The following is a 26,888-nucleotide window of genomic DNA, read 5'->3' on the forward strand; positions in this document are numbered from 1 at the left end:
TAAGATGCTTGCTTCTTGGAAGAAAAGTTATGACCAACCTAGACAGCATATTGAAAAGCAGAGACGTTACTTTGCCATCAAAAGTCTGTCTAGTCAAGGCTATGTTTTTTCCAGTAGTCATGTATGGCTGTGAGAGTTGGACTGTGAAGAAAGCTGAGCACCAAAGAATTGATGCTTTTGAACTGTGGTGTTGGAGAAGACGCTTGAGAGTCCCTTGGACTGCAAAGAGATCCAACCAGTCCATCCTAAAGGAAATCAGTCCTGAATATTCATCGGAAGGACTGATGTTGAAGTTGAAACTCCAGTACTTTGTCCACCTAATGCGAAGAGCTGACTCATTGGAAAAGACCCTGATGCTGGGAAGGATTGAGGGCGGGAGGAGAGGGGAAGACAGAGGATGAGATGTTTGGATGGCATCACCAACTCAATGGACATGAGTTTGAGTAAACTCCAGGAGTTGGTGATTTACAGGGAGGCCTGGCATGTTGCAGTCCATGGGGTCACAAAGAGTCAGACAGGATTTAGTGACTAAACAACAGAGGTGTGAAGGCCTAGAAGAAAAAGGAAGAGGGAAGGAGAAAGGGTTTTTTTATTGTCTTGATTTTAGGCAGAAAACAAAGCCCACTTTCTGAATTTTTTCATCATTTCGTCAATATTCATTTCTTGAAAGAGGGAGAAGGAAGGGAACCTGGGCCTGTTGTGTAGCTGACACAGTTCACTCTTCCCCTTAACTGGAGCCCATATGGCAATAATTCCCAACTTGAGGGAAGAGAACCTGAATTTTTAACTTCCCTCTCAGTATCAGTGATCAGGAAAGCCTTTTCTTGTCCCTGCTTTTTTTCCAGCTTCAGTCAACAGGAAACCGGTCAGGAGGGGGAAAAACCTAGTTAGATTAGATTAGATCAGATCAGTCGCTCAGTCGTGTCCGACTCTTTGCAACCCCATGAATCGCAGCACGCCAGACCTCCCTGTCCATCACCAACTCCCGGAGTTCACTTAGACTCATTTCCATCGAGTCAGTGATGCCATCCAACCATCTCATCCTCTGTCGTCTCCTTCTCCTCTTGCCCCCAATCCCTCCCAGCATCAGAGTCTTTTCCAATGAGTCAACTCTTCGCATGAGGTGGACAAAGTACTGGAGTTTCAGCTTTAGCATCATTCCTTCCAAAGAAATCCCAGGGCTGATCTCCTTCAGAATGGACTGGTTGGATCTCCTTGCAGTCCAAGGGTCTCTCAAGAGTCTTCTCCAACACCACAGTTCAAAAGCATCAATTCTTCGGCGCTCAGCTTCTTCACAGACCAACTCTCTCATCCATACATGACCACAGGAAAAACCATAGCCTTGACTGGACAAACCTTTGTTGGCAAAGTAATGTCTCTGCTTTTGAATATGCTATCTAGGTTGGTCATAACTTTCCTTCCAAGGAGTAAGCGTCTTTTAATCTCATGGCTGCAGTCACCATCTGCAGTGATTTTGGAGCCCAGAAAAATAACGTCTGACACTGTTTCCCCATCTATTTCCCATGAAGTGATGGGACCGGATGCCATGATCTTCGTTTTCTGAATGTTGAGCTTTAAGCCAACTTTTTCACTCTCCACTTTCACTTTCATCAAGAGGCTTTTGAGTTCCTCTTCACTTTCTGCCATCAGGGTGGTGTCATCTGCATATCTGAGGTTATTGATATTTCTCCCGGCAATCTTGATTCCAGCTTGTGTTTCTTCCAGTCCAGCGTTTCTCATGATGTACTCTGCATAGAAGTTAAATAAGCAGGGTGACAATATACAGCCTTGATGTACTCCTTTTCCTATTTGGAACCAGTCTGTTGTTCCATATCCAGTTCTAACTGTTGCTTCCTGACCTGCATACAGATTTCTCAGGAGGCAGATCACGTGGTCTGGTATTCCCATCTCTTACAGAATTTTCCACACTTTATTGTGATCCACACAGTCAAAGGCTTTGGCATAGTCAATAAAGCAGAAATAGATGTTTTTCTGGAACTCTCTTGCTTTTTCCATGATCCAGCGGATGTTGGCAATTTGATCTCTGGTTTCTCTGCCTTTTCTAAAACCAGCTTGAACATCTGGAAGTTCACGGTTCACATATTGCTGAAGCCTGGCTTGGAGAATTTTGAGCATTACTTTACTAGCGTGTGAGATGAGTGCAATTGTGCGGTAGTTTGAGCATTCTTTAGCATTGCCTTTCTTTGGGATGGAATGAAAACTGACCTTTTCCAGTCCTGTGGCCACTGCTGAGTTTTACAAGAGTCCTTAAGTCTGGGCCCAAGCTCTGTAGGAGGCGATAGCAGTAGTAACAATCATCATTGGCAGCGTCAGCAATGACCGAGACCCAGTGTTGAGTCGCACATCTCCGCGCCAGGCACTTGCAACATTTCATATAGTCCTAACAAGCCTCCAAGGTTATCCCCAAGTGAGGAATGAGGAGGAACCGAGACTCACTTGAATCGCTTTCCAACGTGCCTCTCTGATGGCTAGCGGGGTGCAAACTCATTCTGTTGGACACACCACTAAAATCATTCTCAGGTTTCCGGCCTGGGATTTCCGTGCTTCATTCACTCCTGAAAAAGTTAGCATAGATGGCTCTGTAGAGGAAGGAGTCTCAATCCATCCGGCGCGGCGGAACAGCGGCTTCCGACAGGCTCTCAGCGGAACTTTCCTGTCCGTGGCGCGTGTTCCCGTCCGGGCGGCCGGGCGCGCGGGCCGGGAGGGGGAAGCTTTCTGGCGCGGACCGCCAGCGGAGGCTGAGAGCGCCGCCGCCGGAGAAGACCGACGCTTAGCCGGAGCCAGCCCGTGGCGCCCGGGCCTGGCCGGTTGCCTCCCTTCATCCCCGCTGCCACTGCCGCAGGCACTGCCAAGGCGGGCGCAGCGAAGCGCTCGGCCCCTCGGCCCTACCCGGCCCGGCGCGGCCCGGAGCCGCGGCGCGGGAGGTGAGTGCGGTTGCCGGCCCCCGGACTCCCTGCTTGGGCCGCCGGGACCCGCAACAATGGGGGCCGAGTGGAGAGGCGGCCCGGGCCCCTGGCGCTCAGCGGCCTGGGGCAGCAAGCCGGTCCTAGTGGCCCAGGCCTTGGGGCTCTGGATCCCACCTGGGAAACTCCGGTGGCTGGAGGCTTGGCGGGGGTCTTGGCCTCCACCTGGGGCCTTATTGGCTTGGTATTTAGGACCTTTGTACCCGGGAAAGGGAGTCTTAGGGACACGGAGACTTAACTGTAGTGGCGTGCGCTCTTAGCGCCTGATGCAGACGGCCTGGAGGCTGGCCACAGCGGGTGGGTTGGGGGGAGGGTGCGTTTGGAATTCTAGGGGGCCTCAGTGTGCCTGCCTGGTCCGTAAGGCGAATCGAGATGCGTCTCTCCTTGCCCTCCTCCCCACCCGCTCAGGTCCGTGAACTTGGCAGACCGGGATCTGGCTGAGGAGAAAAGGGTATCGAATATTTAGCTTCCCTGAGGTAACTGGTGATTAGTTCCTGGAAAGGCAAGGAGCTCAGCTGGGCACAGGAGAGTTGAGCGAAGAGATGGATTCTCCAGGGCCCAGCATCCCAAAGTTGAGTGATTCTCAGAAAGGGAACTTGTCACAAGAGTGTCACAGTAAGTCGTGTTGGCTACCTTGGCGTTAGGGTGAAGCCGGAGTTGTGAACTGGAGAGTACAGAGGAGGGTTGGTAGGCTGCTGAGGTTGGAGAATTGGCTTTTTGTGGGCCGTGGTGGTGGCAGCCTGTGAGATAAACAAGGGACCTTTGCAGAGTGGGCTTCCTGATAAAGAATGACCTCTTTCTGCGGGGGAGGGGTGACTCAGATCTATTAGAATTCCTGCCACTTGCTAGTGGATGTGGCTGAGTATGTTGGTGGCTGGGTACTGAGGTAGATGGGGCTGGAAGGGGGCGTCTGGGGGCTGAATTGAGTTTGTTCCTGAATAGTGTGGACCATTCCTTTTTACTGCGAGTCAGACTGGTAGCTGTCATTAACCGTGTTTTAAGTAAAAAATTTCTTTATGGTATTTGGACCCAAAGCATTCCTCTGTTCATTTTTTTTCCCCTTCTTTGTTTTTGAATTGTGACTCATGCTTTCTTTTCAACACTGTGGCTGTTGTTTATAATGATAGACAAACTTAGCATAATATATGTAAATTTTAGGGATTTTCACCCCACTTTTTCTAAATCTAAATTAATTTAAGAGCCTATTTTCACTGACTTGTGTGTCATTGTTTAACGTGTGCAGCTCTAGAAAGGGATGTGAAAACTCTTTAACAGTTTGTCCAAAGTTCGTTTTATCCCTAAATCCATGAAACTTCATTTTCTCCTACTGCCATGAAGTCATTACAGTAAATCTGCTAAATCTTAGTGACTGTCATTTCAACTCTCTCAGGACATTATCTTCACTAGAAGTGTTATCTGTCTGGTCTGTACACTGTGTCTCATCTGTATCATTGAAAGGCAATATGCAAATTCCAGGTAGCTGAGGCCTGCATCTATTTTATGCACCAGAGTTCTCTATGGAATATTCTCAAAAGTTGGTGTGTTGTCTGTAGATGAGATATCAAACCTCGTGTGGAAAAAAAAAGAAGTGTCAGAGTCATTGTACTTTCAGAGTTTGTTTAGTGTTAGGAATTGTATTGCCTCTTTGGAGCATATTAGAGTATAAATTTTCAGATGAGATGTGAGGTAATTCTATTTGTAGTTTTGCTGATGGTTCTGGGGATTTTTTTTTCCCTTAATGTTTAAAAAATCATGTATTTTCCTTGAACTATTCTTTCTCTGTCTTTTTCTCTTTTTAAAGTTTTCTCTTGTAAGTAATTCATTCTTCCATAAACAAATATCTATTGAATTATGCCAGGCCCTGTGTTGGGTGCCTCCACCATGGTGATGTTGTTCTTGTTTTAATAATAGTAGTTCATATTTTAGAAGGTGTAATAGATCTCTGAAGGAAGAAATGATTCAGGCATTCAAGCTTTTAATCTGTAAAGCATTGAGTACAGTTTTTATAAAGTATTGATTCTGACTACTGACAATTGATTATATATTTCCATGGGAGAAGTTCACAATGGTATGGGATTGTTTTGGATTATTTTATTTGCATACACCTGTTAACCTGAAGTATGCCTGTAGACAAATCACAAGGTAAACATTTAGCTGCTGTGTGTATCTTGATGGGCTGTGATTTACAAATACTGTATGTGTGCCTAGGTTCCTTAGGAAGCCATCACACTTTCCTTCCCACTGTGGTTTTGAGAGCATGAAGGTGTTGCTTAATGCCTTTGTCTGGTTCACTGTATATAGGCTGGGTGTCTGCTGATGGTGGGAGTGCTGTCTCCTAGAACAGGAGGAATAAAATTGAGGTAAGGCTCAGCCTATTTGATATTCCTTGCCTTTTAATTTTTACTTCATAAATTATGTTTGAAAGCTTTTTTGCTGTAATTATTAATCTCCATTCTGATCTAGTTAAATGAAAGTCTGTCCTTTGCTCTCTTCTGTCTTGCTGCATGTGTATTTTGGCCAAAAATAAAAGAAGAGATTTAAAATCAAGGCATGTGGATAATAAATTCTTTGAAATATGTCTCACTTTCCATTTGGAATAGTCAGTTGATCAAATCAAATAAAAACTGTTTTATTTGTTGCTTTGGAGGCAAACTGATTGCTGAAAAATGTTTTTGACTACCTCTTAGTCAGATGGATCACCTCAGAGACTCTTGGAAAGAAGGCTTAGAGTGTTTGATTTCTTTGGAAAAATTCTGAGGTGTCTAGGATGATGCAAAGCATGGTCTTTGGAGTCATCCCATCTGTACCTCTTGCTTGCTTTTTGACCTGGGTAAGCTTTAACTTCTTTGTGCCTTGTTTTTTAATGTTTTTCAGTCTGTGAAATGGGGCTAAATAAAATAACCTCTGCAGGTTGTAATGAGGACTGGAGCTGAGGGCCCAGTGCTTCCTGGGTGGTCAGTGCTTGCTGTTAGTCATGGTGAGTGTCTGTCATTATGTACAGGATACTCTTCTCAGTGGTATTAGTGCCAGGAGTGTGGCTGGGTGCTGTACATGGTGGAGGGGTTCAGTTTCCTTGTGTAGTGAGAAAAGCAACCTTCTATCTACACCTGTTGGCACCCTGGTCGGGTGAGAGCATTGTTGAGTCCACACTATAAAGTCCAAGGTCATTCCTGGCACTGGTAGGTTTTTTCCTGGCAGTTTCTATGGAGAAGCCCAGAGGTAACTGTTTGGCATGTCCTTGTTTTGGGAACAGTGGGCATTCCCAGTGACAAAGTGCTGGGATATGCTAAGCAGCAACATGTTCTGTGTGGCCCCTGATCAGGGTATTTCTCTAGCTAGCTTCTGTTGGCATCAGATCCCTGACTTTGGTCTTTTTTGCCTGGAAGACTCTAGATGCTGGAGCAATTTATCTAATTTAGGCTAGTTTGATAGAATCTAGCACTCTGTTCAGAAATGTTTTTGGTGAACAGAAGGTTCACAGGCTTTGTTATAGAATTGTTCAGTTTTATTTTTTCCCCGTGAGAGGAAAAAAAAAACGTTGAGAGAGAAATAAGAATGAGCCAGACAGAAATGATTCAAAATAACTGGCCCTAAATCTCTTCCAGTCTTTCTTCATCAAATCCCCCTCCATTCAGAGTGGTCTTTAACTCCAGTTAAAAGTAAATATGCTTCTGGCCTCGAAATACGGAAATATTTAGATCCTGGTATGTCTCTACTTCAGCACCTCACAAGGACCTTTGTGACTTGGCCTCCTTGATGTCTTACTTTCCGGTCCCTCTTCTGCCACAATTCCTCTGTCACTTTAGGTTCCAGTCATAGCTCCTTGAAGGTCCCAGGATTCTCAAGCTATGCTCTTACTAATTTTCCCTCCCATTCTAGTGCTTGTTTGACCCTTAGGCTTAAATTTACTAGGAATGCAGGCCCCACCATCACTTGAAGCCCTTCCTTTATTCTTTCCAGATTAAGGTGAATGCCTTTCCTTTGTATGGCTATTGCAACCTGTGAAAGCTTTCATAATCGGTGTACTCTTAACTTTGGGTATTTTTGTGTATTTTCTGTGCCTACATTGTGAACTACTGGAGGGCAGGACCTGGTCTTGTTTAACTTTACATCCCAGTACCTAACCATTTCTGTTACAGAAGTAGCTACTCAGTAAATGTTCAGTGAACAAATGAATGACCTCTGCATGTGAAGTGTCATGAAATTATTCCTTGTGAAGCTGTTGATGTGATGAGAGTTCCAGTTTCATGGGTGCACCTGATCCTGGCTGAAGCAGTGCTGCTGTCTTTATATTTCCAGGTTGCTAAAAGCAGTGCTTTATTTTGCTTTCAAAATGTGTTGCTTATTCTGATCGTTAATGATTTTGATGCTGGGGAGCTATTACCTTCTCTCTTTGGATCTTGCCAAAAGTTTCCCTTGGAAGAGAATGTGACAGTTCTTTAGTTTATCCAGATCTTCCATTGGCCATTTACTGCTCTGAGCACTTTGTCCTCACGTGGGAAGAGCAGTGACTCGTTGGTTTGGGCTACAAGGTCTCCATTCACCTACTTCCAGCCTGGGAGTGAGTAATGGATTTAACACTAGGATGTTGTAACTTTTGTCAGCTGACAGACTTTTTGGAGATCCAGTTGAACCTCAGTATCGTCATAATTCAGGATATAACATTGTTTGCCCAAATTTTATTGAAGACTTTGAACTCAGTGATTATGAAATTAGCTGTTTCAGTTTTTTGTTCAGCCTACCACTGTACTAACACTGAAACTGATCTATTAGTTCTTTGTTAGAAAGCTCTGTTGTTCTGAATTACTAACCTGAAAGTAATGGAAATGTGCCAATTCATTTAGTCACCCTCTTGGCTCTTCTTAGTGGTAAAATAACTTGAGAATATACTATCTAAATTACTTTAAATTAATTTCCATGGTTGATCAGACCACATAGGAATCCTACTGGCCAGGTGTAAGGAACTGTATTGACGCCTACATAATGCAGTTATTCTTTCTTGTAAGTGACATAACAGACTACAGAAAAGGAAAGCATGACAAGTAACTGTAGTTAGATTAAAGATAAAAACTGACATGAGATAAAAAGGAAAGCTGAGACAAAGCATAAGGCACTTTAAATGTGGCAAGCAACTGTTAAATTGAAGAAAGTTGTGAGCAGTGTTGAAGTCTTGAGAAGAAAATTGTTATAGGTGAAAAGCAATAAAACTATGAACAATTTCATCCAAATAGGCACACTGAAGGTACTTGCACCCTTTTATGGTTTTATAGCACCATTGATGAAAGTGGTAAATAGGTAGAATTGAAGAATGTTTCCTTTACTGTGATAAATATAATATAGCTTGTGTATGTATGGTATTGTAATTTATAAAACACAGAGAGGTGAAGTGGCTTGCTTTCCAGCACAAAGCCAGTAAGAAGGAAAGCTGGAGCTTCATGCCAGGTTTTCTAAGCTTCAGTTCAGTTCAGTCGCTTAGTTGTGTCTGACTCTTTGCAACCCCATGAATAGCAGCACGCCAGGCCTCCGTGTCCATCACCAACTCCCGGAGTTCACTCAGACTCACGTCCATCGAGTCAGTGATGCCATCCAGCCATCTCATCCTCTGTCGTCCCCTTCTCTTCCTGCCCCCAATCCCTCCCAGCATCAGAGTCTTTTCCAATGAGTCAACTCTTCGCATGAGGTGGCCAAAGTACTGGAGTTTCAGCTTTAGCATCATTCCTTCCAAAGAAATCCCAGGGCTGATCTCCTTCAGAATGGACTGGTTGGATCTCCTTGCAGTCCAAGGGACTCTCAAGAGTCTTCTCCAACACCACAGTTCAAAAGCATCAATTCTTGGGTGCTCAGCCTTCTTCACAGTCCAACTCTCTCATCCATACATGACCACAGGAAAAACTATAGCCTTGACTAGACGAACCTTTGTTGGCAAAGTAATGTCTCTGCTTTTGAATATGCTATCTAGGTTGGTCATAACTTTCCTTCCAAGGAGTAAGCGTCTTTTAATCTCATGGCTGCAGTCACCATCTGCAGTGATTTTGGAGCCCCCCAAAAATAAAGTCTGACACTGTTTCCACTGTTTCCCCATCTATTTCCCATGAAGTGATGGGACCGGATGCCATGATCTTCCTTTTCTGAATGTTGAGCTTTAAGCCAATCCCCCCTTATTCCAGGCTTCTGGCCAGTAGAGGATACACAGTCCACCCGGGAGTGGAGCCTCTGCTCTGTTAACAGCAGCATAGTGACTCTGGAAGAGCTGGGTGCCGGCGGAGGAGGGGAGCCCAGAAGGAGCTCCTGCCTTCCTCACAGATTCTTTAGGGGTTATGAGAAACGCCGAGAATTAGGCGGACATGGTTTTGCTCTTGAGACCCAGTGACTCAAATAGGGATCTTCCTCCTAACGGGATGATGTGTAGAAACTGGAAGAAGAATGAAAGAGCCCTTTAGGGTCATTCCGGGTTGAGCTTAGTGCCTTCCTATCGCACCGTCTCTCCAGCTTCTCTTCTCCACTGTTTCACCCACCTCCCACCTTACTGTGGATGCTGGTTTGCCATGGTCCACAGTTTCCGTGCTGCCCTGCCCAGATCTGAGAAGGCGCCTGAACCTTTGTGCACTGCCTGCTCTGCCAGTTGCCAACCCTGAATTCTCTCCCCTGGCCTCCAGCAGCCCCTCGGCTGCCCAGCGTTTCTGGGCTGTTGTGCTTGTCAGGAGCCCCCACTGCCTCACTGATTGAGCTGCACCGGCAGGTGCTGTCCTGCTACATCCGCAGGCCCCAGTTCCCACAGCAGCAGCTGCACAGGTCCCCAGGCTCGTTGTTCCCTCAGGCCCTAGACCTGCTGTCTGTCTCCCTCCTTCTTGACCTGTGACCTCACCTGAGGGCTCACTGATTTTTTTTCCCCCCTCTCAAGTCCTTAACTTTTTTCCTGATTATTCAGGTAATATATGGGTACAGTTAAAATTTAGGTATTTTTAAATAAGGAAAGGAACCCATAATACCATATCTCAGTGTTAACTACTCTCATGAATTTGGTTTATATTTATCCACACTTTTTTCTACTGTGTATATGCTGATATCTCTAGGAAGATCCCTTTGAGAAGGAAATGACAACCCACTCCAGTCTTCTTGCCTAGAGAATCCCATGGACAGAGGAGCCTGGCAGGCTACAGTCCATGGGGTTGCAAGAGTTGGACACGACTGAGCAACTAAACCACCACCACCATATGCTGATATGGACGCATTTGTGCTTCTGTATATGTGTGAGATAAAATAATTCCTTTTTCACAGAAATGGAATCACAGTATACCTACTTTTTTTATAATTTGCTTATTCATTTAATGCATTTTTTCTTGTGCATTTTCCTATGTGTCTGACACATATCTGTTGTATCTTTTAATAGTTTATAGTATTATATGTTTTTACCAGTTTTCCTAGTCCCCTGGTGATAGCCATTTGTTTCTTACTCGTTGAAGTAACATCCTTGAAATATATCTTCCTGTACCTCTTTGTGTGCATTGTATACATCTTTCTGTGCTCTGTGTACTTCCTGGGATAAATTCCTGCAACTGGAAAAATTCCTAACAAGTCAAAACTTGGGATTGTTTATAATTTTACTAGATATTATCACGTAACTTTTGAAAGATTATATCAGTTTATATTTCTCCTCTAACAGGGAGCAGTATAAATAATTTTAATGTTTGACAGTTGAATCCTAGATAACTCACTTTTATTTATATTTCCTTATTGAAGGGGGATGAGCATCTTTTAATGTTTTTGTTTCATATATAGATTGATTGGTTAATTAATTAATTGCTCACTTGTCTTCTTTCTAGTATCTTCCTGTCCTCCCTCTTTCCCCTTTTTGTTTTTTACCTACATACAAGGTAGAACCGGAGAGGCACCCCACTCCAGTGTTCTTGCCTGGAGAATCCCAGTTACGGGGGAGCCTGGTGGGCTGCTGTCTATGGGGTCACACAGAGTCAGACACTGAAGTGACTTAGCAGCAGCAGCAGCAGCAGCACAAGGCAGAACCAAAGTAGTTTGGCCTTTCATGCTATCCTAGCCCTCTCCTTATCCCTGGGCATTCTGTCTAAGATGCAGTTTCATAGCCATTTCCTCACTTCTTTCTTTAGCTATACCTTTAATCCTTTGCGATCTGGCTTCTGGTCCTGTTTTTCTCCTGAGTACCAACTCTGAGTGAATTCCTTGTTGCCCAAAGATTTTTTTTCTTGATGTTTGTTGCTCTTCATTTTGACTGATTTCCCTTTGCAGAGAGGGAAGTGTGTGTAAGTGAACTTTTTATTATGGAAAATTTGAAACATACACAGCAGCAGGGAGTCTAGTATAAGGAATCCCATGTAGCCATCACTCATTTTCAGTCATGATTAATATTTCCCCAGTTTTTGCTTTCAATTGTCTTTCCCACTTTTTTTTTTCCTGTTGGCATATTTCAAAGCAAATCTCAGACTTTGTCATGACATGAATGCATATCTCTGTTGAGAGCATTTTATTTCTTAAACATCATCACCTTGCCATTTTCTCTTTTTAAAAAAATTTATTTCTTAGTTTTCTTTTCAGCTGTGCTGGGTCTCCATTATTGCATGTGGACTTTCTCTAGTTGTGGCAAGGTGGGGGCTACTCTTCTCTGCAGCGCACACTTATTGTGGCGGTCTCTTTTTGTGGAACCTGGGTGCTGGGCTTCCCGGGCTTCAGTAGCTGCAGCTCCCAGGCTCTAGAGCACAGGCTCATTAGTTGTGGCGCATGGGCTTAGTTGCTCTGAAACTTGTGGGACCTTCCCAGACCAGGAATCACACCTGTGTCTCTGCATTGGCAGGCAGATTCTTAGCCACAGGACGACCAGGGAAGTCCACCTTGCCATTTTCTATCCTCAATAATGAGGACTTGATATTTAATCCTAGTTCTGATACTGGCTATTTAACTTGGACAATTTGGTTTTTTTAAGTTTTTATTGGAGTATAGTTGCTTTACAGTATTGTATTAATTTCTGCTGTACAGCAAGATGAATCAGACATCCATAAACGTATATCTCCTGTTTTTGAATTTCCTTCCCGTTTAGGTCACCAAAGAGCACTGAGTCGAGTTCCCTGTGCAATGCAGTGGGCTCTCATTAGTTAGCCATTTTAAATATAGTAGTGTATATTTGTCTATCGCAGTCTCCCAGTTCGTCCCATCACCCCCTGCCTGCTTGTAGCTATATATGCGTTCTCTACATTTGTGTCTCTGTTTTGGCTTTGGAAATAAGCTTCATGTGTATCACTTTTCTAGACTCCACATATAGTCAATATTATTTGATATTCTTCTCTCTCTGATTATTTCATTCTGTATGACAATCTCTAGGTCCATCCGCCCACATCTCTGCAGATGGCACAATTTTGTTCCTTTTTATGGCTGAGTAATAATCCTGTGTGTGTGTATGTGTATATATATACACATACACACACACATACATACATACATACATACATACATACACACCACATCTTTATCCATTCGTCTGTTGATGGACATTCAGGTTGCTTCTGTGACCCGGCTACTGTAAATAGTACTGTAGGGAACATTGGGGTGTGTGTATTTTTTTTGAATTATAGTTTTCTCTGGATATATTCCCAGTAGTGGGATTGCTAGGTCATATGGTAGTTCTGTTTTCAGCTTTTTAAGGAACTTCTATGCTGTTCTCCACAGTGGCTGTATCAGTTTACCTTCCCACCAACAGTGCAGAAGGGTTCTCTTTTCTCCAGCTCGTCTCCAGCATTTATTGTTTGTAGATTTTTTGTTGATGGCCATTTTGATTGCTGTGAGGTGATACTTCATTGTAGTTTCAATTTGCGTTTCTCTAATAATTAGTAAGCGTGTTTCTTTGTGTTTATTAGTCATCTCTATGTCTTTGGAGAAGTGTCTATCTAGGTCTTCTGCCCATTTCTTGATTGGGTGGTTTGTTTTTTGAAATTAAGCTGTATGAGCTGTTTATGTATTTTGGAGATTAATCCCTTGTCAGTTGCTTCATTTGCAAATATTTTCTGACATTTCTCAGGGCTGTCTTTTTGTCTTGTTTATGTTTTCTTCGCTGTGCAAAAGCTTTTAAGTTTAATTAGGTCCCATTTGTTGATGTTTGTTTTTATTTTCATTGAAGCCCAGGTTTGTTGGTTTTCCTCATCTATTCCCTCTGTGGTCTGACCCTCAGAAATCTAGCTCTTTTACTCCCACCACTTCAGGCTGTCCAGGTGACTCAATTCTATAACCCTGATTTCTTTACTGAGCAACAAACCCACGTTTCATCCTGGCTTTTGGCCGAGTCTTTCTGGTCATGTGGGTGAGTGTAAAGTGCCGTGAACTGAGTCTGCCCACCAGAGCTGCACTCAGTGTTGCCACTCGCTCTGTGGCTCGGGCAGTTGACTCACCTCTTCATCTTGGTGTCCTCAGTCGGATGGATGGTAGGGCTGGATTAGAGTCTGAAGTCCTGTGCAGCTTTATCATCAGCTGTGAGAAGGTGCTTTCAGAAATGTCTTGCTCAGGTATGTGGGACCACATGCATCATTCTGCTCCCCAAACAAGTTTCTGGCTTTTCCCGCCTGGCCTCTCTTAAGAAATCCATGCTTTCTCCTATGGCCTTTCCCTTGCATTTGTCCTCAACATGGGGCCAGTTATTTTGTGGCTAGTTCTTCAGTTAATCCTGACTTCTGGCTCTTCCTGGAGCGTCCCTTTAGCCCTTTTCAGCTTTGTATCTGTATTCACGTTGTTTCCTTTGGCTGTCCTATTCAACTCTTTTCCTCTGAGCCTATATTGTGGCCAAATTTCTGACCATCTTTCTAGACAAAGTTCAGGTGACGGCTTCATCCGCATTGGAAGTGGTTCTCCCTCTCTCGACTCCCATGACTGACAGTGCATCAGTGACATTTCACAGGATGCTTGGTACTGCAGGTATTTGTGTGTATAAGTTTTTCTTGCTTTCTCGTGTAGTCTCCTTGAGTATAGGTACCACATTTACACACTGTGTAATTTTGCATCCTACAGTGTCTTGGCACAATTCTTTGTACTACTAGTTTTGCAATTAATTCCAGTCTTGAAATTCAAAGAATCCTGTGTTTTTCTGTCCTGTCTCAGAGTTGGAGAGATTCTCCAACTCTTGGGTAATACAGTTTGGCTTCTCCAAAGCACAGCTGGCCACACTACATTGCTGTCATCGCTGTCTTTAGTCGCTAAATTGTGTCTGACTCTTTGCAACCCTATGGCCACTGGGGTCCTCTGTCCATGGGATTTCCCATGTGGGAGTGGGTTGCCATTTCCTTCTCAGGGGATCTTCCTGACCAGGGATCAAACCCTCATCCCCCGCCTTGGCAGATGGGTTCTTTACCACTGGAGCCCCTGGGGAAGCCCTCGTACTGCATACTGTCAGGGAGTAGCTAAAGGGAGTCATCAGCATTGATTGGAAGCTGATGTACCATATGCTGGGCAGTGTGCTTGCTAGTGTATTTTTTCACTTTAAAACAATCTTCTACATGTACTGTTATTCTTCTCATTTTACAAATAAAGACACCTAGATCTAGAGAAATGAAGTAGCTTCTTTAGCATCCCTTAGCTAGAAAGTGGCAGTGCTGGGACTCTGACCCAAGCCATCTCATCCTGGAGATGAGACGTGTTCTGAACTGGTGTGCTGCTCTTTTGTCCGAAACATGTTTACTGCCGGTTGGCCCTTATAAGTTTTATGTTCATTTTCTAGCACTTATCAAATATCTTGCATGGATTTTTTTTCATTTCTCCCCAGCCACCCAAACCAGCTGTTCCTCTGTTGTTCTTTCTGATTCTGGTGAAGGGTATGCCGGACTTCAAGCCTCAGACTCACGTGTGATTTTTCCCTTTCCTTCCTGTGAGTTGTCCCTAGTAATGCCTTATCCCTGTTTCATCCTTTCTGGTTTCTTCTTCACCCAGGCCCTCCAGGTCCAGTCCTGGATTATAATGGATGACTTTCCTTCCTTCCTTCTCTCATTTTTATATAGTCCTGAAAGGGTTGCCTGTCACCCATCTCTATCCAGGTAAAAATCTGTTTTTCCTATAGCGGGGGGTTCCTAAAAGCCAGTTTTCAAGCTGTGTCACAATCAACTGTGGGACCTCTTTTCAAGCATATAAAGTCCTCACTATAATACTGTGAGGAGAAGGCAATGGCACCCCACTCCAGTACTCTTGCCTGGAAAATCCCTTGGACAGAGGAGCCTTGTAGGCTGCAGTCCATGGGGTCGTTAAGAGTCGGACACGACTGAGCGACTTCACTTTCACTTTTCACTTTCATGCATTGGAAAAGGAAATGGCAACCCACTCCTGTGTTCTTGCCTGGAGAATCCCAGAGACAGGGGAGCCTGGTGGGCTGCCGTCTATGGCGTCACACAGAGTCGGACATGACTGAAGCGACTTAGCAGCATAATACTGTGAAGCCAGTACTGTTGTTTCCAGTTTACAGATGAGAAAATAGAGGCTCAGTGAGACTGTCACTCTCACAAGATCCCTGCTGTTGGTGGTCTGTGTATGTTTAACAAACTCCCCAGATTCTGTCGCCCTTGTGGTTTTCGAAAACACCAGGCAGCCTTCAACCCCTTTTAGAATGCTTCCCCTACGTCTTGTGTTTCTCTGTGGTTCCCCTCCATCTAATGGATCTGACATTTCTGTAGATTTTAATCTTGACCATGCCCAGCTTGCTGATGTCTTTCCTGATAGCATCCTCCTGGGCTGGTTCTTTCCCTGTCTCTCTGACTCCCTGTGCAGACTCCTTTCAACATTCCCTCATGGTTTGACCTATCCTTGCCTTGCCTTCCCCCACTTCATACACTCCCTGAGTATTGTCCGTATTTGAAGTCTCAGCTACCTGAATGTGACAGAAACACCCAAATCTGTATCTCTGACCTCAGCCCATTTTCCGGCTGTTTCTGACATTTCACCATTAACACTGTTAGCTGCTCCATCATTTGAGCTGGAACCCTGGATCAAGGACCAGAGCTTGGAGTTAGAAATCTAGGTTGGAACTGCACTCTCTTGCTCTCTCAGTAGTATCACCGACTCAATGGACATGAATTTGAGCAAACTCCAGGAGATGGTGGCTGACAGAAGAACCTGTCATGCTGCAGTCCATGAGGTCGCAAAGAGCTGACATGACACAAAGAGCTTAGCGACTCAACAACAAGAAGTCCCTAGCTGGGTATGTTTGGGGCAGGTCACTTAACCTCTCTAAAACTTAGATTCCTTATCTGGAAAGTGGGAATAACACTGCTTTCTTCATAATATTATTGTGAAGATTCAGTGAGAGAATGTAGTAAAAAATAATCATTTGATCTCGATCTGTGGAGTCCTTCCCACGTATATCAAGTACTGTGATGGATGCTAGGAGATAGTGGTGAGCAAGGCCACCCTCATGGGGCTCCACTTGGCTACTGTAGTTTTACTGGTTTTGCCTCCTTAGTCTCTAGTATTTCCTTTTTTCTCCTTTCACTTTGCCACTACCTTAGTTCAGGGTCTCATCACCTTCTGTCCAGACTGTTACAACCGCTTCCTGCTTAATCTCCTTGCCTCCACATAGCTACTGGTGTTCATTTTAAATTGGGAATTCAAATGACACTTCCCTGCTTGAGATCCTTTAGTGGGGCTCCCACTGGGGGCACATGGACTGTAAGGAGGATTGCATAGAGATAGATACTGAGTCCACTTCTGAGCTCAGCAGAGAAGGGCTCAATGGCATAATAGTTATGTCTGCCAGAGGTGCAGATAGAAAAGTGGTGCCAAGTGCCACATATTTGCCAGTCCTTACATAGGACACAGTTCAGACTCAAAACAAGGTCCTCAGGACACTGCTGGATCAGGATCCGGCCTACTTCTCATCTCTTGCAATTTGCTCATGAGCTCCCCAGCTGCTAGTCCTGCAGAACTGTACTCCTGCATATATCATTCCCTCTCTCTGAATGACTTCATCAGTCTCTTCTTAAGGAAAGCTCGGTTTGTCCTTTGACGTTCAGATCTGTTGCCTCCTCTGGGAAGTTGTCACCACCCTTTCTCAGCAAAACCATTTCCTTCTCTGCCCTATAGAGCCTTTTCCTCCCTCCTTCCCCCCTCCCTGCCTCCTTTCCTTCCTTCTTCCTTAATGTAACTCACATACTATAAATTTCCACCATTGTTAAGTGTTTAATTCAGTGATTTTTGTTACATCACAAGATTATGCACCTATCACTACTATATAATTCCAGAACATTTCTTTTCTACAAAAAGAAACTTGTACTCATTAAGCAGTCACTCCCTCTTCTCCCTTCTCCTTATCCCCTGGTAATGGCTAATCTACTGTCTGTTTCAGTGGTTTTGCCTGTTCTAAGCATTTCAGATTCATGTGCTCATACAATATGTGGCCTTCTGTGACTGGCTTGTTTCACTTAGCATAATGTTTTCAAAACTTGCCCATGTTAGTACTTCGTTCCCTTTTATTGCTTGATACTATTCCACTCTATGGATATGCTATATACATTTTATCTATCTAGTCATCAGTTGTTGGAAGAAAAACTTCGGTCATACATTGTACTTTGGCTTCCCTAGTGGCTCAGGCAGTAAAGAATCCACCTGCATTGCAGGAGACCTGGGTTCGATCCCTGGGTCAGGAAGATCCCCTAGAGAAGGCAACGGCAAGCCGCTCTAACATTCTTGCCTGGAGAATCCCATGGACAGAGGAGCCTGGTGGGCTACAGTCCATGGGGTTGCAAAGAGTCAGACACAACTGAGTAGCACTTTCACTTTCTTTCATGCTCATGCTGTGTGTTGACATGTCTGTGTCAGTGGACTGGCTGATTCCTGGAGGGCTCCAGTCATCACTGTATGAACAGGTTCTCTCGCCTCTGGATCTTCAGTACCTACCAGTACTGGCCAATGGTAGATGCTTAATGATGAGTCATTTTATCTCCTTTTCCAGAAAACTTAGAAATATTTTCTGCTGTTTCAGCACTTCTCAGATCCAAGTCATGATTCCTGTGTGGAATGTCTCCTTCCCTCCGCACTTATCTAAGTCAGCCTTGCTTCTGAGGTTGTCTCAAGGTCTGCTTCCTCCAGGAAGCCTTCTAACAGCATTTAAACTTCAGTCTCTGTTGCTCTCTTCTCTGAACTCTATGTTTGGGATCTCTATCATTCTTTAGGCACTTAAAAATGTAGTCTTACCTGTCTTACCTTAAGTAGGTTGACACTAAGCCCAACAACACTTAAGATTGCCTTTTTGCACTCCCAGTACAGAGGTGCTGTAATTAATATAATGGAATTATATCTAACCTTTTACCTTGCTTAAATTCAGTCATACACTTTACAAATGAAGACAGAAAGTAACGAATAATGGTTTAAATAATGGGATAATTTATACTCACCACTTTACTCAGTGAGTACCCAAAGGCAGTGGATGCAGTGGGTGTTGTTACAGTTAAAATGATTGACACAGCATATAAATGTCAAGAATTCTTGATCACCGTTTAGGTGGTGTGATGCTGAGTTGGACATATTCAGTAGAGGGCGGCAGGGAGGAAGAGCTGAGCGCCAATGAGGAATTGCTGAACCAGTTCAGGCAGCAAAATACATGCAGGGCTGATCTCTGAATATTATAGTCTTTTGGAAATATTTTTGGTGTATACATCTACAGAAAATAGACTTCCCTGATGGCTCATATGGTAAAGAATCTGCCTGCAGTGGAGGAGACCGGGGTTCGATCCTTGAGTGAGGAAGATCCCCTGGAGAAGGGAATGGCTGCCCTCTCCAGTATTCTTGCCTGGACCGTTCCATGGACAGAGGAGCCTGGTGAGCTATAGTCCGTGGGATTGCAAAGAGTCAGACACGACAAAGCAACTAACACTTTGACTTTCTCTGGGAATACATACAGAAAACTGTTCATACAGTATTTTTGTGGATAATCGAAAAGGCCTTTGAAGGATTATTCTAACTATGGATGATCGTTTTCACGTGCTGCCGTGTAGGCCCTCCTGTGAACCCTAGCTGAGATGGGATCTCTGCAGTAGATGGCCGGTGAACTGTGGTTGGCAGTGTGAGGGCTTGTCTTTTGCTCACTGGATGTGGCTACCGATAGGAGCAGTCACAGCCTGAAAATACGATGCTGCTCAGGATGGGGGTGAGGCCAAGCAGGATTTGTTCACTGATGTCTTTGTAGAGAGAGAATACATGTATAAAGATATTGGTCTTACAGTTATAAAGTCGTATATCTATCTATTGTAAAACAAAAGAATAAAGAAGAAAATAATACCTTTTTTGGTAAAACTGTCACCCAGAGATAAAAATGTTTAATAACCTTTTGGTGCTTTTCCTTCTTGTCTTTTTTTTTTTTTTGCTATGCATATATATACTTGCAAATGTGTAATTCTGTTTTTAAAACTGGGATATAAACATTTATTAAGTTTTTTTCCACTTTTTATACAACATTATATTGTTAAGATGGTCTTGAAAATCTACCTCTGAAATTTGCTCTACTGTATCTATTTTATGTTCTCAAAAAGACTTTTCCTCTGATAGTTCGGAAGATCTTTGGCAGAGCCGTGTGTTCACGTGTTGACAGATTTGCTCATGAGCTTCACCAGGACGGTCTTGCACGCTCTGGTTAGGGCAAGCTGGAATTCGCCGATTGACCCAGTCAGTGCGCTCAGGGCGGATTCCTGTCAGAGACTTGTGACCTGATCTCATCTCTCAGCTGCCCCGTTAGACCTGCCCTTCTTCTAATGACTCTGCAGTAGATATTTCAGATTAAGTGTTTATAAACAATTGTTTTAGATGTTTAGAGGAAGACTTGTGGCGTTTTTTGTTATTGTTATCAAAACCATGTGCTGTGGCAGCATCTTACTGAACAACTCCATGTCAAGGGCATTTTGGCAAGTTTTTCTCCTTTGAAGGTTCATTTCTCTTCATACTCCATGAGTGAAGCAGCAACTAATACCTCGTGGCGTGTACGGTCAGTACAGTTCTTACAAGAAACCAGATCTGTGAGTCAGTTGCAGCATCAGTAATTAGCCTGTTGAAGTAGAAACCATTACTCTTTCATATTTAATGTGTTTGAATTTTGTTTCCAATGATAGTCTTCCTTCCTCAGTTTGTATCTCGCCAGCTGCCTAACCTCTCATAAGGGATCTTGAATCTTAAATGTGAACAGATTATTTAGTTTGTCCTGCTAACATAAAGCTTATCTTTGGGCATAACAGGGAGAAAATCTGTGTTTCAGATAACTTTTCATTTAGTAACTTTGGTGTCTTGGTATGTTTGGCCTCCCCTGCCTGCTTCAGAACTGGTACATTCTAGAGTCTTCCTTGGTTCCCTTCTTGAGCTATGGGTTGGCCTTTTGCTGTGGTTTATTCTGGCTGTCTCCATGTCTTTCCTTCCCTACTGTTGTATCCACTCATTGTTTGTAGACTTGGTTTATCCAGTTTTGTCTAGGAGGAATGCCTGTTTTCTGGGCTTGGGGCCAAGTTTTTTTTACTTAACTTTAGGGTAAAACTACAGCATCCCAGCTGTTGTTTCCAGAGTTGAACTCTCTGAAACCAGTTAATATTTGTTTGGAGACCAGATAGCACATTTTATGGTGGAAGATGTTGCATACATTTTGGAAATGGGCCATTGGTTGCCTATATGAGAACCAACACACTGATGTGTATTGTACAGTCTCGGCTACCAAGGCTTCCCGGTGGGCTGGAGCTGACATAAGGCTGTAGTGTTTTCATGAGAGACACTGTAAAAGAAGCTGCACATCTGCATGGGATTTCTTTGTGTTAAGTTATTGAGTCCTTATCATGTTGTTGGGTCGCATACTGCACAAATGCTTCCAGCACCTGAAGTGTAGGTGTCATTACCCCAAATGAGGGAAAGTAAATAATTCGCTCCAGTTAACTACTCTCTCTGACGTCTAAGAGTTCCCTCTCCATGATAGCAGTGCTGATAGTAAAAGCGAGGCTGTTATTGCTTTTACATCTGGTCTCCAGTCTAGCTGGTGTCCGAGGAGGAGGTGACGGCAGCACCTTAGGCCCTGTTAGGGAAACCTGGAAGAGGTCTCACGTGTCTTTTACTCTTTCACTGGGGCTTGAAGAACAGTACCCTACTAGCCCTTTACCTGCTAATAGTTCTCAAATCTGATCTTTCCTCTGTTTTTTTTGTATTTTTACTGGCTATTTACCGTCTCTTCGTATTCCATTTTTTCTAGCAAATATTTCTTCCAGGCCATGTTTTGAGTGCTTACACTGTGCTAAAAACTGAACTGTGTAACTTCACAGTGCACTTTACATTTATATTCATTCACCAGCTTTTTAATAATCCTTGAAGGTAAGGAGTACCTCTGTTTTACGAGTGTGGAATCTATGGCCCCAAGAGATAACTTGCCTAGGGTCACACTGAAAAATGAGTGGGATTTCAATTTGAAACTGCATATCCTATGCTTTTTTTTTTTTAACCTATGCTTTTATATTCTATATTCTATGGTGCAGAGTGATGTTTATAGTACACAGAGCTGGTCATCTTATTTTGGTCTTCTTGTAGGATAATATCCAGTCTCAACATAGGGTGTTTGGTGATTTAGATGCTTTTGCATTTCCAAGTTTAGTTTTTACTCTTCCCCCATACTTCCTGCTTTATGCTCCAGTAATGCAGTCTTATTGGATTTGTTTGATTTCACATCTGCTTTTGTCTCTCACTTACTGTTCATACAGTCCCCTGTCTTTGAACTCTTCCCTCTTCTCTCTTTATCTCCAGCATCCCCTCCCTTCCCCTCCCCTCCCCGCCCACCCCGCCCTGTGCATGCTCGGTTGCTTCAGCCCGTGTCCGCTTCTTTGCAACCCTATGGACTGTAGCCCACCAGGCCCCTCTGTCTGTAGGATTCTTCAGGCAAGAACACTGGAGTGGGTTGCCACGCCTTCTTCCAAGAGGTCTTCCTGACCCAGGGATTGAATCCACATTGTTGGCAGGTGGTTCTTTACCACTAGTGCCACCTGGAAAGCCCTGCCTGCCCACATTACCTGACTGTCCAAATCTTTCTTCAGAACTCACTTTGGGCCTCATTCCTCTTAATGCTCGATCTGTTCTGACCTGTGTTTACTCCTTGTCTTTGTGTCCCCAGTAGATGATAGTTGTTTAATATGTTTTGGTTGAACTGAGTAGAACTTTGGAAAATATTGCTGTCTGGAAAAAGATGTTCAGAGACCACCAAAGCTTCTTGTTGAGCTGTTTTGTCAATTTTAGTAACTTAGCCTAAGGTTTTTCTGAATTTTGGCATTTGGATGTGTTAGAACTATCCTTGTGGAACCATCTTTTCCCTCCCTTTTCAAATTGGACTTCAATTGCTATTCACTCTTCTTTGTTAACTAGTACCCTGACTAGGAGGCTGAATCTTTAGATAATGGACTTGGTTTCATATGGTGTACGCACTTTACAAGTATTGGCTCTCAGTCATCATCAGTTCTCTTCTTTCTTTGAAGCTTTATAGAACAGCCTGATTCTAGATTTCAGAGCCTCTTTTATGTCAGGGTACAGAGAATGTGCATCTTAATAAAAGAACTTCTTGGTTTCTAAGTCATGTTTTTTGCATATCCCCACCCCCTGCCCCCTTGTGTTTATCAAAAATCAACAGTCAAGCAGTTCGAATGTAAAATACCATAGTTTTTGCTTCATCATTTTGCTGAGAAGACGTTATTGCATTCAAACTCCTTTCTGTGCATAAGCATTCAGTAGTATCTTTAGTGAATTTTAACTGATTGTTAAGTCTGCTGATAAAGAAAGTACTGACTTTCCCTGATATTGGAAAAGGCCCAGGTGTGGAAGGATTAGTTACTTGCTCGGTAGAATATCAGCTTGTCCTATACAGACGATGATCCCTTTTTCTTCACTGAGGTTCCTCTCATGTAGTTATCTAAATATGCTGTTGTTATTTTCAAATCTTCCTTAAGAGTCAATTACTTCCTGTTGTTCAGAGGCAGCCCAGAGGAGACAACTTTTGGAAAGCAAAATTAAATAATCAATTCACCTACTGATGGGCTTTTTGGGGTTTGTGAGCTGGTTATAGCATCTTTATCCCAGTGTTAATGTGTTGTATATATATGAGCCTTCTGAAGTGTTTGAAGCTGCTGCCAGAACCTGGTAAGAACTCAGGAAATCCACAAATCAGGAGTAGCTTCCCCAAAGCAGTGAAGCAATCTGTCTGTTTGCCTTACGCAGGGAGCCGACAAATGCCCACTGTGGGCCACAATTAGCAGAAAGAGGTAGATTTGGGGTCCTCCTTTCGATGTAACTGAGAGTGTGAGATTTGTTACCTAGGATGCCTAATCAAATACAGAGTGAGGAGTTAGAAATAGATGGAGTAGAGCAAAAGTGTAAGAGATGCTCTTGCAGTCCGCCCTTTCCTTTAACCCTCTAATCAGATCAAATCAGTCGCTCAGTCGTGTCTGACTCTTTGCGACCCCATGAATTGCAGCACGCCCTCTAAAGAAGAGGCAATTTAATAATATTCAGTTCAGTTCAGTTCAGTCACTCAGTCGTGTCTGACTCTTTGCGACCCCATGAATCGCACCACGCCAGGCCTCCCTGTCCATCACCAACTCCCGGAGTTCACTCAGACTCACGTCCACCGAGTCAGTGATGCCATCCAGCCATCTCATCCTCTGTCATCCCCTTCTCCTCCTGCCCCCAATCCCTCCCAGCATCAGAGTCTTTTCCAATGAGTCAACTCTTCGCATGAGGTAGCCAAAGTACTGGAGTTTTAGCTTTAGCATCATTCCTTCCAAAGAAATCCCAGGGCGGATCTCCTTCAGAATGGACTGGTTGGATCTCCTTGCAGTCCAAGGGACTCTCAAGAGTCTTCTCCAACACCACAGTTCAAAAGCATCAATTCTTGGGCGCTCAGCCTTCTTCACAGTCCAACTCTCACATCCATACATGACCACAGGAAAAACCATAGCCTTGACTAGACACTAAGACCTTAGTTAGCAAAGTAGTGTCTCTGCTTTTGAATATGCTATCTAGGTTGGTCATAACTTTTCTTCCAAGAAGTAAGCGTCTTTTAATTTCATGGCTGCAATCACCATCTGCAGTGATTTTGGAGCCCCAAAAAATAAAGTCTGACACTGTTTCCACTGTTTCCCCATCTATTTCAGTAAATCTAATTATATGTGGCTTCTTGGGTAAACCAGATATAACCTGTTGAAGAAACTAGCCCAGATATGATGTTATAAAGAGGAGGCGAAAAAGAGTTAATTAAAAGGGAGCAGTCACAGCTTTGTGGAGCATGTAGTGCATGTTATTTGTATGTTTATAATAGGATGCTGTTAGGAAACACGAGGATCGTGTGTTTGATTCCTTTTTACAAATCTGAATGAAGGAAGCTTTATTTCTTCCCATTTTGTTGATGATAATGGAGGGTGTAGGACACCTGAAGGCAGTGTCCAGAGAGGAGAACAAAGAGAACTTTTCCCTCCTGTCCAGCAGTCTCAGATGCTTTGGAAAGTCTACATAACTTGCCAGGATTGAGCTTCATGAACATGTATAAAGGTTGTGCTTCCTCAGGCTCAGGTTCTTTTCTGTTGAGATTCAGACCTTTTGTCTATAGAGTTGCTTAACACCCAGTGCCCATGGGCCCCACTTCTTTTGTTTTTGAGAAGAGGCTTTGAGGCAACAGTACTATCAGTTTTCTGGGCGGGTAACTGGCCTACCCCAGGAATGGTCCCCTTGTCTGTCCAGCTACGGAGCAGAGGGGAGCCTTTGTCCTTCTGTTACATCCCTGCATGGGTGTTCTCTCTTCACAGTGCAGGTAGAGCTTTAGGAATCTGACCCTCTTGACTCTTGCTTTTGTGAGTAGTCCCTCCTCTGTACTTTTGAATTATGAGCTCATGTTCAATAAGGCTTTATCTTGGTGGTCCTGGTTGAGGTATTTCCAAGAGATGTTATAAATTTACTTCTAGGCAATGCAGAAGCATCCCTTGCTTGGGACCACTGTAGTTTTGGTTAATTTCTAAGACCATGTAAGTAAGTATGTATGTATTTCAACCTCAGACTGGTTTGAGGGCAGACTCCTAGTTACAGACTCCCATTGGATATCTTTTTTTCTCCCTGTGACCTAAATGGACACAAGATTTTATATTGTCTTCTGTGTTGGTGGTTAGATTTTTTTTTTTCCCCTAGACCACTCTTTCATGAGGGTATATATAGCGGTCTCAGTCCCTTCTTTTCAGCTTCTTTGAGCCCCGGCTATTATTTCTGTGTCTCCCTGCTCCACCCCCTCCCCAGGATTGGTACCCTCCTCTTCACCTAGGACTGCTGTAGTGAGAGATCTCATGATTTTTTGTGGTTTCAGTTTGCCTTTCATTGTTGGTTCTTGGGGGTTTCTCTCACTTGTTTTGTGGGAATAATTGTGCATGTAGAAAGGATGCTGATTATAATTTTCTCCATATTTCTAGATGTTTTGCAGTGAGAAAATTGCAGGATCTCCTCCACTGCCAAGGGGCCAAGCAGGACGTCCTCGTCCAGCTTGGTAGATGAGCTTTGCTCGTTGAGTTGCACTCTGACTGGTTTCCACCAGATGGTTTCTAGGGCTGTTGACCTGAAATCTTCCCTGGTGCAGTCCTGCGCTCGAGACTGGTGTTCCCAGTAGTCAAGCACTCACTCTCAGTTAATCATTTCTTCCTCAGATAATTTTATGGGCTTTTGCTGCAAAAGTGGAATCCGCAGGGAAGCTATAAAGTGGCACACTTAGTGTTGGTTTGTGTTCTTTCTGAAATTTGAAATGGAGTGCATTTCACAGTTGTTGATCAAGATAACAGCAGCACTAATGGTATTGAAAACTGCATAGGTTCTTTCCATCCTTCTGTGTGAGTGGCATCTTTTAGAAGCCAAGTTCAGAATATATAATTATTTTTAAAATGTCAACATTTTATTTACTCTAAAGAGTAAAATACAGCTTGTATTAATGTAATACTAGTATCAGGTCAAAAATCTAAGTAGAGGCCTGCCTCCTTTGTCTTATCCACACTGGTACAGAAATAATGACATGGGCTTCACGAAGAGCAGAACTATCTTAAATGGGGACTTTGCAATATAAAGAGGCCCACCTGTCAGAATTGTTTGTTATGGAAGCCAGTGTTTTTATTTTTAGTTAATGGAGAGATGATGAGGAGAGTGTGGAAATGGCTGTGATGTAGGGTGTTCAGTACTTTTCTCTGTTAGCATGGCCAAGTGGCAGCCTCTGACCCTGGGTTTAGAACGGTCTGCAGATGAGCCATTGACTGAGCTGGGCCTTTTGTTCAGCCTCACTGTTACGTAACAATGATTTGCACTCCTTTTTCCTGTGTTTTGTGGTGAGCGGGAGAGAGAATTAGCTCCCTATCCTGTCATTTTTCTGTTAATCACGCCCCTTCTCTTTTGGGGGCATTTTCATTTTAGCTGCAGCGCGGGGGCAATGTCCACTTGAGAATAGGTCACAAGAATATTTAATGACTGCTTGTTGACTGAATGACCAGAAGACTGGAACTTTATTCACCCTCTTTCCCAAATGCTGGCCTACAAACCCTGTCCTTGAGATTTAGCAGTTGCCTTTAGGTGTTCCACTTTTATTCTTGTCTCTCAGTCACCTGGATTGTTCTTGGATGGTGGTGGCCAGCATTCTTCACTCTCAGTCACCTAGATTGTTCTTGGATGGTGGTGGCCAACTATTGTAAGTTGGCAGTTGGCATAGTGAGTGCCGATGAGGTGGAAGTTTGAGGTTTAATTCCAGGGTACAGCCTTACCCTGGTTTGAGAGAAACCATGCTGCCCAGACTGTACTGTTAACTGGACGAAGGTAATGAGTGTCCTTGGGTACTCGATGTGTTTAGGGCAGATGTTTAACCTAATTAGGGGAGAAAAAGGTATCGTAAATTTC

General features: G+C 43.6%; 1 protein-coding gene across 2 annotated transcripts in view; it reads left to right on the top strand.

The window, feature by feature from the left end:
- Nucleotides 1–26,888, top strand: part of RAD54L2 (RAD54 like 2) — a 112,761-nt gene that overhangs the window by 23,773 nt on the left and 62,100 nt on the right. Inside the window, exon 1 of one of the 2 annotated variants that reach the window (XM_027523832.1) lies at nucleotides 2,756–2,945. The exons of the other annotated variant lie outside the window; for it this stretch is intronic. The gene's annotated coding sequence lies outside the window, so the exon portion shown is untranslated. Of the gene's footprint in view, nucleotides 1–2,755; nucleotides 2,946–26,888 lie in introns of those variants that run through there. 2 annotated transcript variants of the gene reach the window in all.

This window comes from Bos indicus x Bos taurus, chromosome 22 (genome assembly GCF_003369695.1).
Source record: "Bos indicus x Bos taurus breed Angus x Brahman F1 hybrid chromosome 22, Bos_hybrid_MaternalHap_v2.0, whole genome shotgun sequence".
In the NCBI taxonomy this organism is placed as follows: domain Eukaryota; kingdom Metazoa; phylum Chordata; class Mammalia; order Artiodactyla; family Bovidae; genus Bos; species Bos indicus x Bos taurus.